A 15,826-nucleotide genomic window follows, 5' to 3' on the forward strand; every position below is an offset into this window, starting at 1 on the left:
GGAGTCTGTGACAGAGGAGAAACTCAATTAGTCTTAAGACCAAACAAGCACCTTTGAACTCCTTGTAGCTGGAATGAGAAGTGATTAAATGACCTGGGCTTAACGGTGCTATACAAGCTTCCACCAAGCCTTGGATGAAAGCCCTGTGCAGTTCATCTGGGTTCAGCTGTTTCTATGGAGTTTGCTTGTCGGTCCAGCCCTGAGTGAGGTCTCTGCAGCGCCGGCTGCTCCAATCGATAGTGCTCTGGCAGCTGCGGAGGGAGCTGCTGCTGCCCCATCTCCTCCAGGTCCATGTTTAGCGGCAACGGGTGCCCTGAAAGCAGTCCCCAGGAGCTGCAGGGTGTTGCAGAGGGACCCAGCCAAGTGCAGGAGCATTCACCCGTGGCCACTTCGCCAGGGCAGGCAAAGCTTTCCCTGTTCCTCCGGGAGCTGAAGCCAGCCCTCCAGCATAGCTGAGCCACCAGATTGAGCCCTGGGGCAGACAGGTCAAGAGCCACCATCAAGTTCTGAGTGATTACCTGGTCCTTCAGGAGCAGCAGATTGCTCTGTGCAGCAGCCTGGGCTGGGTTTAAGATGCCTCCTGCACCACGGAAAGTGCAAGGCAACTCTTCCCTCTTGCTCACAGCGATCTGTGCATGCTGTGTTGCAGGCCCACAAGGATGCAGCACTGGGGCTGGGCACCGAATGGTTTGCAGTGCCTTGGGGTGGCCACCTGCCCGCTCAGCCCCTTTGCTTTGAGTTCAGCGGGAGGGGAGGGTGCGAGGCGCTTGCCCTGCCAGCCCCACAGCACAGCGGGGGTTGCAAACCAGAAGCAATCCCAGCCCCTGTTCCCTCTAAGTACCCACAGTCCTGGCAGCAGCAGCAGCAGGACGTGGGCATCGGCACAAAGACCATCTGGAAGGGCTTCTCCAGCTGACTGGGAGCTCCATAGTCTGACGAGAGAAGTGGCTTTCATAGGATGCTTATGGGGGCTTTGCAAAATGAAGGGGCATGGCTCTGCATGCCCCAGTACTTGGCTAAGGCCTCACATTTCACCCCTTGCTCTTTGAAAAGCCATGAGGAGACCTTCCAGCCGAGACCCCTCTTTGACTCTCAGTTTATGCCGCAAAGCATTTAAGTGAGGCTAACATTAAGCATGTGTTCCCATTAAGTATCTGCATAAATGCTTTGCTGAATAGGGGCCAACATGCCAGAACATCACCCATTTGGTTTGGGCACATGGGCAGGGATTTTATGTTATTGAAGTCCTGCCAATTAAATCAGGTCACTCCAATCTCTCCTCTTCTGCCTCTCTGGCTCTCTCGCCTGTGTGCGCGTCTGTTCTCCATCCCTGCGGTCCAGCCCACCGCTCCAGGCAAATGCTCTGGGAATGAGCCAGACCCCCAGCTCGGCTCACGCTCCTGAGCATGAAATGGGGATTCAATGGCCACTGTCACTCCTGGGCCGTGTGGCATCCACAGGGCTCTGACAGCCGCTGGATGGGGCTGGGAAAAGCAGTTCTGGGGAGTGACTGCTGGAAAGCAAACAAAAGCTGGGGTTGCTCTGCTGCACCCACCCCAAATCCTGCCTTTGTCAGAGCCCCACGACCGTGCCTGACTGCGACATTTCTCCCTGCATTGCCTTGGGTGCAAGGATGGATGGAGTATCCATCCCTCACCTCTTAAGATGGGTGACAGGCAACTGGGACCCCAGATCTTTCCATCTGAGACACAGCAAAGCAGAAGGCAGCTTTCCCTCAGTGTTTTTCAAGGTTAAGAGTCTCGGAGCATCCCTTTTCAGGGGAGGAGAGCCACCGGCAGCATGTCTTGCTCAGGAACCCAGCCCCCCCCCCCCCCCAGATGCTGCAAAACCCCATGGGGCATCCGCGCTGTCACCCCGGGCACACTGGGGATGGGGTAGGTGCAAGGAACTCCCGGGATCACACGCAGCCAGGTCTTTCCAAAGGCAAAGAAAGCCCTTTGGGTGCCGGTGAGCAAGAGGGGATTTGGGCCACAAGTCCACCCCGTCGTGTCTCCCGCTTCCCTCGTAACGTGGGGCCACGCAGTGCCGTGGGAGAAGCCCCCCTGGGCTCGGTGACCCCAGCCCGTGGGGAGCTGACCCCGGTGCCGCAGCGGGCTCAGCTGCAGCGGGAACAAGATGTGCTGCGGATCCCGAGGGGTGCGGGCAATCGGCTCAGCCTTTACAGGAGCTTTTTCTATCTGGTCCTTGGGAGCATCACCCCAAGGGGCTGGGGGTGCCAGGGCTGGCCCCTCGGGTGCTCACCAGAGCCGCAGGAGTTAAGCACGCAGCCGGCAGGAGCTGATTCAGGTGGGTGGCACGTTGTGGCGACAAGACTGGAGTGAGGAGGAGGACTGGGAAAGGGAGGGGAGAAGAGAGGAGGAGGAGGAGGAGGAGGAGGAGGAGGGAGCGTTTGCAGGCAGCGGGGAGCGGCGAGTGTGCGGCTGCAAAGGAGCGGTGCGAGGGAAGGATGAAGGTCTCTCCCCGCTGCCTCCAGACCAGGCGCTGAGGGCGAGCGTTGGGGCAGCGTGGCAGGGGGTGGCCTGCTGTCCCTGTCCCCCCAACCCCCAAAGGGACAAGGACGGACCCCCCAGCTTTGGCAGGTCCAACGCAACCCCGGCCCTTTGTCTGCCGACGGGGGCTCTGCCCGAGCCAGATGTGCGGGCAGCTGTGGTGGGGAGCAGGCAGGCGGATGACAGCAACGCTGGGAGACGGGAGGAGAGTCCAAGGGTAAGTTGGGCTCCAGCCCCGTTAACCGTATTGTCGGTCGGTTGTGACTTTGCGGGGGGGGCTTCTGTGCCTGGGGGCTCTGCAACACAGAGCTGGCTGTTGGGCAGTTTCTTTGGGTATTTTTTTCCTTTCCTTCCAAAGCTTTGCTTTTGCTCATCTCTGGCACGGAGGTTAAATGGTGTATTTGAAAATAAAAGAAAGAAAAGCAGGTGAAAATAGGAAATGCACACAGCGTCGGTGCCTTGCCAGTGTGTGGTCCAGGAGGGAGCAAGGGGCGCGTGAGGCAGAAAACCTCCTTTCCCTCCGCACTGACGGCGGGAGCTGGATTCCCGGTCCTGGAAACTCCTCTGGGATTGAGTCCATCCTCACCCAGGCACCGATGGGAATGTGGGGTAACCGTGACAAACCCTGTGGCGATGCGCTGGGGATGGTGCTGCTGAGACTGAAATCCAGCCTTGCACAGGGATGCTGGCAGGATGCGATCCAGCCAGGAGCAGCGCTTTCAATGCGTTAACTCCTCTGTGCCTGAGCTCCAAGGAAAATGTTAAAGGAGTGAAGTTAGGTACAGAAAAGAGGCTGTGATAAATAAACCAGCCTGGTCCGTTGGTCTCCCTCCCTCCTTCTCAACCCACCTTCGCCTGCCGGCACCAGGCTCAGCCCACCCACGGGAGAGGACAGGCTGCCCACGGGGTGGCAGGCAAAAGGTGATGCCAAAGCAAACCCTGGGAGCAGCCGCCCTGAGCCCTGGGCCCGTAGTGTCATTTTAATGATTTCTATGCTGGTTCTGTGTTTACCTCAACCCTTCCTAACCCTGCTCCTCTATGCGTGCGCTTCCCCGACGCAGCCACACAGGACGTGCACCCACCCGCAATCTCTGTTCCTCCGTGCAAAGCAGCCGTCCCCTCCCGCAGCCGTGGGGTGCGTGGCTGTGCCCTGCCAGCCTGGGGAGTGATGGGGACCGGGGCACCCCGGGGGTCTGTGTGCAGGGAGGGACCCGCTGCAGGGACCCTTGCACTCGTCTGTTCTGACCCACTCCAGGAAGGTGCTTGGGGCTGGGAAGGACCCCATGGCTCCGTGCACCGGGCCCTCCCCACCTCCTCTTGCTTCCTGCCAGAGCCTGAAAAAAAGGGATTTGAGAGATCTCAGCAATCCCCCTTTCTCCCATGAGTGAGGAGGGGGCAAAGCCCTTTGCCTCCCAGAGCTTGTCCCAGTCTGACAGTGGGACACCGGAGGGGAGGAGGGGATGCTCAGGGCTGGGCACTGCAGGGTGGGAAAAGCACCCTTGGAGCAGTGCTTTTGCTGGAAGTTGCAAGTGGGTGCTGTCATCACCTCTGGGTATGAGGATCTGGTTCCTCAAGCCATGATCTAACAAGGCTGGGAGGTCAGAAGGTACGCACTGATGCTGCCCCTGCCTCAGTTTGCTGTGCTGGTGCTGAGCTAGGACCCAGCTCCTGCCGTTGCTTTGAGGATGAGCAGCCCCGATCCCGCAGCCTGGATGCAGGCAGAGCTCATAGCAAGGCTGGGAAGCAAATGGCTCATTTCTGCCTCTCAAAACCTGACCGTGGTGCAGCCGTAGGGTGGTGGGATCTGGCTCAGTGCAAGTTTCCCAGAGCGTTGACTGCTCCCTGCCATGGGGCTCTCCCTCTTGCGGGCGTCTGTCTGTCGGTCCCTGGTGCTCATGCTTGGGATATGGGGCACCGTCATCCAGCTCCCACCCTGGCTCCCCATGGCAGAGGATTCTGATCCTGCTGGTCCAGCTTTTTTTGCTGGGGACACAGCTCTTCCCAGCGCTCCTGGCTCTCCTTCTCCCAGTGCAGAGCCAGCGCTGAGTGCCGTTACCCCAGCACCCTGGGTCCCCTCTGTGGGCAGTGGGAGCTGGTTTGGCACCCAGTTGGTGCTGGCGTAAGTGGCTGTGCAGAGCGGGGCTGAGGGCCAAATCTGGGGCCAAATCTCTGCTCCTCAGCCATTTTAAACCCTTTCCTTTGGGTGGGACCTTTTTTATCTTCTGCAATGTAAAACAAGGAGCTCAGCATCAGCTGCTGGGGCTGAGCTGTGCCAGCACCCCTTACAGAGCCTGCAAAATCCCTCTGGTGCAGGGGATGGGGGGGGGGGGGGGGTGAGTTAGGCAGGACCCTGACCAAACCCATCCCACCTCTCTAGGGGTATCAGAGCATCAGGAAATCACTTTCCCCACAGCACTGTATATTAAGCTGCATAATTACCTCTCCGGGGAGCCAGGGCAGCCCCTCTGTTCACAGTGCTTCAAAGGAGGTGCCGTGGAAGCTCCGATTCCCAACGCGGAGCAGAGCTTCAGCTGCTCTAACCAGACGCAGCTCCTGCTTCGAAGAGCCATGCTGGCTCACAGCAGCAGAGGGTTTGTCCCCATTCCTTGCTGTAGCTGCTCACTGCCATTTAGGGAGGTGATCCTAAATTCCCCAGCTAGGACAGGGATGGAGGATGCTAGGAAGGTCCAGAGCTCGGTCCAGGTGGGCACCTGAAAGGCTGGGAATTTCACCACGCTACCGGCACCTCTCCAAATGCAGGGAAGTCCAAACACAGGGCTGTCTCCCTTTCTTTGTTCCCAGCAGATGATGTATCTCCGAAACCACCTTCAGGGCAGACCGTGGTCACTAATGCCTCTTCCCTTCTGTCCTAAAAACTACCCATAGGATAGCATTCCTGTTGGCAAGCGGCTGATTTCCTAAAGAGCAGAGATGCTAGCCCAGGGCCTGTGTGATCCCCTCCTTGCACACAGAAACTTGCCACCACCCTCCCTTCTCGCTCTCGTATCTTTTTTTGCCAGCAAACACGCCGAGGGGCTGTTTCGCTGCCCTCCGCCGAAGATGAGGTGCGAGGCCCCTGGCACTGACTGATAGTCCCTCTTCCTCCGCTCGGCACGCGTGGGAGGTACGCGTGACTTTGGTTCTCCTCCTGGAAATGAAATTGCTGTTCCCAGGGGAAATGCCCTCTCCTGTGCTCTGCATCGAAAGCTGCAGCTCTTCCCAGCCCTGGCTGGGAAAAGCCACAAGAAGGAGAATTACAGCTGCTGCCGAGCACAGAGTGCTGTCTGCTGCTTGCTGGGAGTACATCAGGAAAAACATTAAAATTAGTTGAGCTCAAAACTTCTTAAGAAGGGAGATGGTCTCTGTCGATAAGAGCTCCGCGCTGGGACTTTGGGTTTGAGTTTAGGGTTTGGTCATTGATGCTCTTGAGTCGTGAGCTCCTCGTGGAGCCCAGGGCAGCCCCCCTTGCCCTCCTGCTGGACCAGCCCACGGCCATGCCCTGCCCACCCTGGACTTTTGCACACCAGTCCCCACGCGTGTCCCTTCCAGCACCCGTCCTGTGCCGGACTGGGGCAACTGCTGAAATGCCCAACAGCGTTCCAGGACATCACCCAGCTCATAGGCGGTGAAATATATGTGCAGGTTTAGCGGTTGTTGACGGCAGCGAGTATTTTGTGATAAATATATTTATAGCGGGTTTTGTAAAAGGCTGTTCCAATGGGTGGGTTTTAGGAAGGCAATAAATGGCTGAGAAAATTGCTCCGGTTACACCTCGGAGCAGGGGGATGGCAGCCCCAGCACTCTTTGCCTTCCCCCCTTCCATACCCCCCGGCAGTGGTGAGCGCTCGGGGCTCCGTGCTGTGGGAAATGGGGTCCCACAAATTACACCAGCCCAGTCAGGGAGGGATGGGGGCCTGAGTAACCCCCATGCCCCCTCAAAACAGCTGGGGTCCTCACAGTGGGTGCTCCCCGGGAACTGTTTGCAAACACGCTGCAGAGCAGGAATTATGTGTTGGCTCTGTTTGGCATGTAATTCTGAATAACAAATAAATATGGGAAAATTGGGATCCGTTCCCAGACAATTCACAAAGGGCTTAATTGGGACTTAAGTGGTGCCTAAGTCTTGTGCTGGCTCTCTGCACTGGGGTGCTTTTCACCCAGACAGGGAAAAGAGACAAACTTAGTCAATAAATTACTTGTGATAAATTATTCACCAACCCTACTCAGAATTAATGCCAGCTTCCCCCTCCAGCAGCTTATAAATGCTCTGATATCTCCTGACCCTATCCAGGCTCCAGAGCTACCCATCAGCTTTAAAAGCCTATCCCAGGCGCTATTATAAAACCATATTTTGTGGCATTTATAACCAGTCATAAAAAAATCACTCCAAGATTAAATGTGGCGTGTGAGGTCGGAGCGTGACCGGCTTTGTCCTTCCTGTTGACCAAAGCTGAGTCGAGGCTGTTTTCGGGTTCAAGCTGAGAAAATTGTTTTGCATGAAGACAGGCCACTGTGCTTCTGTGAGACTTAATAACGCTTGCTTTGAATTTAAAAGCCTTCATCAGTAAGGAATTTGTAATCAGCATAAAAGGGGGTTTGCATTTTAACCAGCCTTTCCCAAAGGCACAGATGAACTAACTCCAGCTCTCTCGTTTGGGGGAAGAAAGCATCTTTGCCCCAAAGCCCAGAGAAGCTCCTCTCCCTGCTCTGTCCTGTGTCCCAGCAGGACCATGTGGCTAGAGATCAACAGCCTGGAAATATATAGGGGGAGGAGGGGGAAGAAAAAAGAAAAAATACACGTATCTGGTCACCTGAAAAGGAAAAAATGGGGGTTTTCCTACTTGTGAAACATTAAAAAATGAACCAATTTGGTTTGTGCTGGAATAAGCATTTCAATTGGCTGTCTGTCACTCGCTCATAGTATGATTATTAAATTTAATTCAATGGTTTGGTTGTTCAAACCACTGTTTGGCAACGCATAATCAAAGCTGCTTGCTTGACTTGAAAAGCCCATTTAGACTTTAGACACATTGGCCCAAAAAAGGGTCTGCAGCGTTTGATCCAAATTTGCAAATTGCTGCGGTTGATCAGAAGCTGCATTTTTCAGCAAAGGCTTTTATTCCCATGGAAAATTCTGCCGAGTCCTCTTTCTGAGTCACTTTTCCTAACTCCTACGTGCTGCCGCTGCTGCTCGAAGCCAACGATGGAGCCGGGCGGGCTGTCCCAAAGCTCTGTGCAGTGCTGTGCAGCTCCGACTCACCAGCAGCAAGACGCAGCTCACGCGGTCGGGGGGTCCTCTAGGTGCAGGATTCATCCCTGCATCCAACATTTGAAAGGACCAAGGAGCGGAGCCAGGGCCGGTTGGGTTTGAGGGCTGCCCCGACACCCGTCTATTGCCAGCGCCCGAGTCCTGCTCTGCGCTGAAATCGCCTGTTGTTCTTTCCTTTTCAGGAGGCTGTTGTTAAATAAGACAAAAGGGATTTCAGCGATACTCTCCAGCTAGCTTTATGGCTTTTTAATATTTTGTTGATTCCCTCTTTGCTGGTTAAACCCTCCCGGGAAGCCACAAACGTAACCCCCTCGTCCTCCCTTCCTCGGCCACTGTTGTCCTCCCTGGCTTGGCACACACATGTATTTTCCCGGTTTTGCTCAGGTTTTAAGGGAAGTTAAATGAACAGGGCTGTTTACATCTGAAAGCCATCACTTATCATGCCAAAATCTCTGCTCGCAGGCTGGCAGCGGCAGGAGTGCTGCAGCTCTGCAGCGCGGGGGCCGCAGGGAGCCGGGGGCTCGCACCGAGCAGCGGGGCAGCCTGATGTTGTATTTTGCTTTGGCTTATATTTTTAAGGGTGCGGAGTGGGGACGGAGGAGGGGAGAGCAACGTGCTGCCAAAGTCATTTTCTCCTGGGAAATTACAGGTGTGCCGGGAAGGGGAAGGTGTGATGTGCTACGGCTTCATGGAGCAGCCGCTCCCGGCACACGGCATCCCGCTCCCGCTCAGCCGGGGCGGCCGGACCCCGGCTCTGCTCCGGTGGGGGCTGCTGCCAGGCAGAGCTGGGTGCAGCTCCGTCCACCCCGCGTAAGGTTTGGTGCCATCTTATTTTTCCTGGTGTCCTTGGTGCAGACGGTCTCCTTGGGCAGCGCCTGTAAATAATAGAGTCGCAGAGCTGAGTGGGTTTAAAAACCACGGCGGGGGGGAAGTTTGCAGCCAGAGGCGACGGAGAGGGTTGATGTGGCTCCTGTCTCCACCGGGCTGAATCTTCCCTTTGCACGAATTGCGGAAGGGGTGAGGGCAGGGGGTCAACCCGCTGTGCTGGGGGCCAGGCAGCCCCTTGCCCCCCTTCTGCCCTCGGGGCTGCCTGCGGCCAGGCATTGTCCCCCTTTACCCCATGCTGCTGCAGAATTGCCCCGCGGTGCAGACCCCCGATCTCCGCAGGAGCACGGGGTGACTAAGAGGAGATGAGCCACTCATTGAAACTCAGAAGAGATCTAATTCTGTGAATAAACCTTAAAAAAAAAAAAAAAAAAAAAAGATAAAAAAGATCCCCGGGGGGAGACGATGTTTGTGAATTAAAGACAAAGTGGGTGACATTTCCGCCAGCCATGTGTAGCTGCAGCATGGAGAGGGGGGATGTGCGTGGAGCCACCGAGGGCTGTAATTCCCAGCCATGGTGGGAGAGCGGCAACTCCTCACGCTCTGCCTGTGCTTGGCGGACTCACGCCAGGCGATATGGAGGCTCAGCGATCGCTGGGAGCCTTGTTTCATCGGGCAGCAGCCAGCCCTCGTGGCATGCTCCGTGCGATGAGGACAAGAACCAGATTTTTCCTCTTGCACAGCAGCCCTGGAAACCGGGGGCTTTGCAATTGGCACGAGGGGGATGAGTGAAGGAGCAGCCGGGATGCACCTTGAATCCTTCGTGCTCTTCCTTCCTGCAGCCCCTCCAGTACACATGGGACATCAGGGTCACTTCTCAGCTCAAAACCTCCGGGCTCCAGCCCAGCATACTCCAAACTCAGTAACGCCAGCAGCCGGGTCACTCTGGCTCATAGTCTTGCTCCTACAGGCTAATTCCCTCTCAGCTAGCAATTCCCTTCACCCCTCCTCTGCCCCCAGGCTCCCAGCAGTCAGTTAGATGATTTTATTTAAAATAAACTGGAAGTGGATTTTGCCAAGAATAAGCACAATTCCTCACCCATGAAGGGTTATGCCATCCCCTTCAGTTCGAGGAGGGACCTTTATCAGCCACCGAGTGCCCCGAGGTTTGGCCACGGGCAGGGCAGTGCCCGTCAGCATGAGGGGCACGGACCCCAAAGTAGAAAACGTGGAGATGTGAAGACGGAGTTTCGGTTTGTTCCCACCGATTGGGTGCCGGGGGGGACGTGCAACCCCCTTAGTTTGTGATGGCAGAGTCAGCCCCGTGGTTCGTGAAGGACCAAGCAGTCCCCATCCCATTGGAAACTACCTCTGTGGTCTCTGCTGGTGGCAAAGCTCCGCTGCTTCCCAGGGAGGGGCTCGGCACCCCCAAACCCCATAAGGGCAGTGCTGGTACAGCCACCCCCAACTCACCAAGCCCTTCCCGGCCATGGTGGCTTCTTGGGACGCGGCACAGGGCTTTGCCTCCATCCCCACCGAGCTGCTCCATGCCTGAGGAGGGGGTGAAGCAGCCCCAAAGTCGTGTCTGGCAGTTGCTATGGCAACCGTATATTTTTTCTTATGATTCCTAATGACTTATTGGCATTTGCACTAATCTACAGCTTTTTTAGCTGCCGGAGGTTGACTTGTCTCCCCTCAGTCCCTAAGAGCAGGCGCATCCCATGTGGTGCGGGAGCCTGGATTGAGCCGGGAAGGCTGCCCTGGTGCTACCCCCTGCTCCGGGCACAGCATCCCTGGTGCTTCCCGGGGAGTGGCAGAGACCAGAGCCACGAGCCAGTCCTTTTTATAAGAGGCAGATGCTAAATCACAGCTTGTTTTTTCCCTGGTGATGCTGAGAAGAGTCTAGGAGGGCCGCAGGGTTTGGAGAGGAATGGCTGTCCCTGGGCAGAAGCCAGCCAGAGTGGAGAACAACAGCCCCGTGAGAAGCAAGAGGGGTCCTGGGCTGTGCAAACCCCCAAATTGGTGCAGGGTTTGATGGCGTTCGAGATGTGACTTCAGTGTCGTATTTCCAGCCATGCTGGTAGGACACCTGAGGGTTTCCTTGGTGGAATCCAGCACAGAGAGAAAATCAATGCACTCTTTTTTAAATCCATGTTTAATACCAAAAGTAATACCTTGCCCAGATTTATTCAGCTGGATTAGATACTTCTTATCTGCTCATGAGCATCATTGAGCAGTTTGCAAGGCTGGAGCAATGCCTCAGGCAGGGCTGCCCGGCTCCCTCTGGCTGAAAGCAAGGCTTGGAGCCGAGCATGGCCAGGGCCAGCTTTGCAAATGTTTGGAAGCTTTTTCAGAGATTTAGAGAGTCATTTTGCCTTCACCAGTTTCTGGCTGCTGAACCTGTACTTGGGCCCTGAGAGCAGTGCAAGGTTCTCAGCAGGTAAGCATGTGGCTCTGAGCTCTTCTGCCTAATTCCTTCAGAGGCACAAGCCATGCAAGCCACCCACTTTGGGTTTTTTCCTGCAGAGAGGCTGCCGTGTGTGTTGCATGTGGGGAAACAACATGGAGGGTAAGCAGAGACTGAGGGCACACAGTTACCGGCACAGCCAGGAAGAGCTTCATATCCAACCCTTTAATGTCACCAATGTGCTCTTTCTGGCTGTCATGTCCTAATAAGCTGCTGAAATATTGGGTTTGCAATTACTGCCTTAACCCTGAGCAGTGCAGTGAAGCTCAGATAAAATCATGGGAAGACTTGGGGACTTTTAGGGACAGTGACAAGCTGTTGTAGCGCAGGGGCAGGGGCCTGTTCACCTTGTCTGATGGGTCATCACCAGCGTGGATCTGCTCTTGTCCTTGCTTTTTATTGCTAGAACTTGCCTTCTCCTTGCCCTGTCCTGTGGCCACCGAGGCCGACCATGGAATGCAGCAGAGCTGTGGCTGGCCGGCAGCACGGGGAAGGGAGAACTGAGCTAGCTCTCGCTGTCTCTGGGCATCTGCCAGCCCCGAGGGGTTTGGTAGGACCTCATGTCCTTATGGCATTCCAGGGACATCAAGGCAATAGAGCAGCAGCTCATCAGGATGCGATCTGTGGTGGGAAGCAGCGGGGGAGTCCAGGGCTCCGCAGGGCAGGCTCAGCCTCCTCCGGGAGCATTTTGCATCCCCTCAGACACTGCTGAGATGCTCTTTTGTGTCACTCCGTGGGGTCACCAAGCCCTCGGAAGGTGTTTTGTAACTCCAGCCCTCTATTGCAGCCACACGGCCCAAGGAGGCCAGAATGTGCCAGCAAGATAACAGGGAAAGACTTCCCCGTAATTAGAAATTAGCCTGATTTCATGGCACTTACAAGCAGCTGCATTGCCATCCTGACCTTTCTTCTGCTGAAGATCAAAGGGAGCAAGGCTGGGCTCCAGCCACGGCTGGTCTCGCCCCGCTTTGCATGCGTGATGCGACCCCGGTCCGCTGCCCGTCTACTGATGCTGAAGTCACCTGCCCATCAGTTTGGTGGCACCGAGCCCTGCCTGTGCCCCTACCCAGGCCAGCCACCATGGCATGGGTGGCCAGCTGTCCCTGCGAGTTCCTGGCTCCTTTCGCTCCTGGAAGAGCAGTTTAATCCATGAATAAAGAGACAAATAAGGTGGAGATGGCAAGGGACCAGCTGAGCCCCCAGTACAATGATGGCCGAGCGAGGTCCCTGGTTCCCTGGCCCTCGTCTCTTCCCTTGGTGTTGTCTGTGCAATGTTCCCCGCCTGCAGCAATGCTGCTTAGCTGTAGAAATATTGCTTCCAACAACAGACACCTCTAGAGAAATAACAGGAGACATCCCATCATGGTTTAGATTTTAATTACACTCAGGAATTCTCTCCTTTTTTAAGCTTTGTTTAATAACCCGTTCCTCCCCACACGCCCCTCCTCTGCTGACAAAAGTTTAAAGAGCCTCGATTTATCCCTCTGAAGGGACTAACATCAAAACGCTGCAGTGGCAGAACATTTCTTCCTAAAATATCCCAGGGGGACGTACTGGAGCTGCCTCTGGCCATTCCCAGGCTCTGGACCAGGATGGGACCACCGCAGCTGGGGGCTGTGCAGGCGCCAGGCAGCCCCCCTCGGTCTGCACCCGATCCGGCACCCCGGGCTGCCGTGAGCCACCTTCACCAGTGTTTTCACTGTCTTGCTGGGACTCGATACCTTATTCCAGGGACGTGGGGGTTTTTGGCCCAACAGAAGGACACGGACGTGTCCTCCCCAAGCGACAGCCCTGGTCTCTGTCCCCTTTGGAGCCTGTAGCTCAGATTGACTTCACGGCCGGTTTGCAGAATGCCACGTGGGTAGCAGAGCTCAAAAGCCTTTGACATTGCCTGGAGCATCCCCTCTCAAAGGATGCTGCCCTTGGCCTCGGTCTGCTCTGCAAATGAGCCAGCCTTAATGGTGTCCCCCCCCCCGCCCGCTCCGACCCCAGCCCTCCGGCTGAGCCGAGGGGTATCGATCGTTCCCGTTTGCAAGCCGATCTGCTGGGGAAGGTCACTCGGGCTGATGCAGCACAGGCAGCATCTGCAGTCGTGCTGCCAGGACAGCGGTTACCCTGGGCATCGGTCTGCTGGTTTTAGGGCCCGAGATGTCCACGGGCTGGGCTGGGGACCAAGCCTTCGTGCTGGATGGGATGGGGACCCTGGGGTGTCTGAGCAGCCAGAAGCAACACAGAGATGGACACTTCCCTCTGGGCTTTAACATCTCTGGAGAGGAAGGTTCAAACAGCCTCTGCCTGCCTGCTGCAGCTCTAGGCATGCTACTTGTTTGTTTGATTAGAGAGATGAGGAAATAAATGGAAGAGATATGAGCATCCCTCTTCATTCCCAGCTCCTATGCAGTACTGGCTTGATTTTTCAAAAGAACTCAGTGTCCAGAGCTTCAGAGCTGTCTGCATCATTTAGACAGGCACATGGGAGATGAGCCCTTTGAAAATCTTGTCCCAAATGGTTAACAAGGAACCGTTCTTCCCTGCAGGCTGGCGGGGTTTTCTCCCACCGTAACGATATGTGGGGTCTTTCCCTGTGTCTGCGATGTACAACAGAGGGAAATGTTATGTCACGGAAATATATATCATAATTTCCTGGCATGCACCTGTCTCTCCAGCACACACACTGCTGCAAGGCACAAACACACACTTGTGCGGATTATGAGCTACTATTGCTGTCATGTTGTCGCAGCTCAACAGGCATGTACAGCCACAGGAGTTATCACATCCCAGTGCCCGGCTGCTGTCAGCCCCTGGCAGCCACCGCGCTCCTCGCTCCGTGCCGTGCCGACAGCCTCCCCCAGGCTGTGGGAGCTGCGGGAGCCGTTTGTGTCTCAAAGCTGCCCAGGGGAAAAGACCCCCCACAACCCACGGGGACCCAGCGCAGAGCATCTTTGCAGGGAGAGGAGCTGCAGTCTGTGGGGACATCCTTTAGACTTGCATTGCTGGTCGTACCAGGGTGGCACTGGGCTTGCAGAGATGCCAAACTGGCTGCTGCTCTCCCTGCCTGGCCCTTCAGCCAGCAGGGCTGTGACGGTGGTAACGCGGGAGGGAAATCAAGCTGAGCTGTCCCCTGCTACCAGAGAGACATGCACGAACCTCACAGCTAATTAGCAGCCTGGAGAGATGGAGAAGGAAAAGGTCCCTCCGCCAGGGCACTGTCTGATGGAGAAGGGACTGCAAAGGGCCCAGCTGCACATCGTGACGGACGCCTTCCCACAGGAGAGCCCGCGCCACGCTCCAACCTGCGTCCCCCAGGACACGGGGCTGATGTGAGCCCTGGTTCTGCAGCCCCCGGCAGAGAGCCGGCTCCCACACAGCGAGCGTTGTGGCCGGGGACCCTGCCAGAAAGCCAGGGGGTGGGAGAGCCGGAGCGAAGGCAGAAGCTGGAGGTCTCTGTTTCCGCTGAAATCTGGCACCTTCCCCCTCTCCGGCAGCCCCATTAGAAGCTATAATTACATCTGAGCGTTCACAACACCCTTTCCCGAGCACCCTGGGGATAAAAATCAAGAAGGATGCTCCGAAGGGGTAGGCTTGATTGATGGGAGCTGGGCTTGACACACCATGCTCATCACTGGAATGATGATGGAGCAGTGACGGCTGGAGCGTTCACAAGCCCCAGCACGAAGGGAGCTCCCTCCCCGGCTGGGAGGGCAGGGAGGGAGATCTGCAGGCAAGTCCACCGTGCCACCACGCAGGGCAAGGACCGTGGGTGCTCCCGTTGTGGAGGCGACAGATCCCAGTGCTGCCATCCCATACCGCCAGGCACTCAGGTCCTTCGCGCAGGGGTGGACCCACGGGAGCTCTGCTCCATTCCAGGCGCTAAAGCCAGAGGCAGTGAGGAGCTTTGGGGGTCTGCCAGCCCCCTGGGGCTCCACAGCCTGCAGGACATCATCCCCAGGGCTGGCTGGAGAGCCGGCAGCATCGCCGGCAGGAGCTTTACTTCTTCGGCAGGGTTCAAAGCCAACCCACCTGGGACTGCGAACAATTAATTTTCCCAATCTGCACAACGATCAGCTTCTGAGGCGAACAATTAGCCGGTCACAAATTGTAATTGTCATCTCACTTCTGATTTTAATTTGGCCTAATGAAGGCTAAGTGATTCCGTCTCGCTCCTCCTCCCCCAGCCCCACGGCCCTCTGGCATCCCCGGCTGCAGCGGGGCCGCCTGGGGAGGCAGCACCCGGCCCGCAGCCGTGTCCCTCCCCGGGATGCAGCGTGCTGGGGGAGGCTGGGGAAAACCATTAATCCCTATTGTGGGCTGCTTGGTTTCAGATATCATGGCCAATAAAAGTTTTATTTAAGGGAATTGGCTGCCTGTGTCCATGCATTCTGGTTTGTCACAGCCTGTTAGCCTCTCATGCTTGACCTTTGAAGCAGAGGCTGTCATTTAATCTTCATCTAAAATAATGCACTGATTTGTTTCCCCTTTCTGATTTTAAGTCACTGCTGCTTGTACGTCTCTGTCTGCGCCCTGCTCCCCCCGCCCCGTTCCCACCTCCCCGATGCGTTGTCATCTGCAGCACCTTTTGGATCTTGCTATGGTTTCTAAAGAATTCATGGTCTCACTGAATTGCCTTTCACTTTAATACTTAATTTAGACTGAAGAAGGTGGTTGCTGGGTCTCGAATACCAAGTGAGTCTCTGGTGTAGCTTTAGCTGGAAGTTGCATGATGCCCGGTGGGGTCGGGATGAGCAAAGCTGTCCG

The 15,826-nt window shown here is 56.1% G+C and overlaps 1 protein-coding gene across 2 annotated transcripts in view; it reads left to right on the forward strand.

The window, feature by feature from the left end:
- Nucleotides 1-2,175: 2,175 nt before the first annotated feature.
- Nucleotides 2,176-15,826, forward strand: part of LRRN2 (leucine rich repeat neuronal 2) — a 39,101-nt gene continuing 25,450 nt past the window's right edge. Inside the window, exon 1 of one of the 2 annotated variants that reach the window (XM_049831699.1) lies at nucleotides 2,176-2,307. The gene's annotated coding sequence lies outside the window, so the exon portion shown is untranslated. Of the gene's footprint in view, nucleotides 2,308-2,402; nucleotides 2,728-15,826 lie in introns of those variants that run through there. The other variant, XM_049831698.1, reaches the window with a different exon arrangement.

Source organism: Accipiter gentilis, chromosome 29, assembly GCF_929443795.1.
Source record: "Accipiter gentilis chromosome 29, bAccGen1.1, whole genome shotgun sequence".
NCBI lineage: Eukaryota > Metazoa > Chordata > Aves > Accipitriformes > Accipitridae > Astur > Astur gentilis.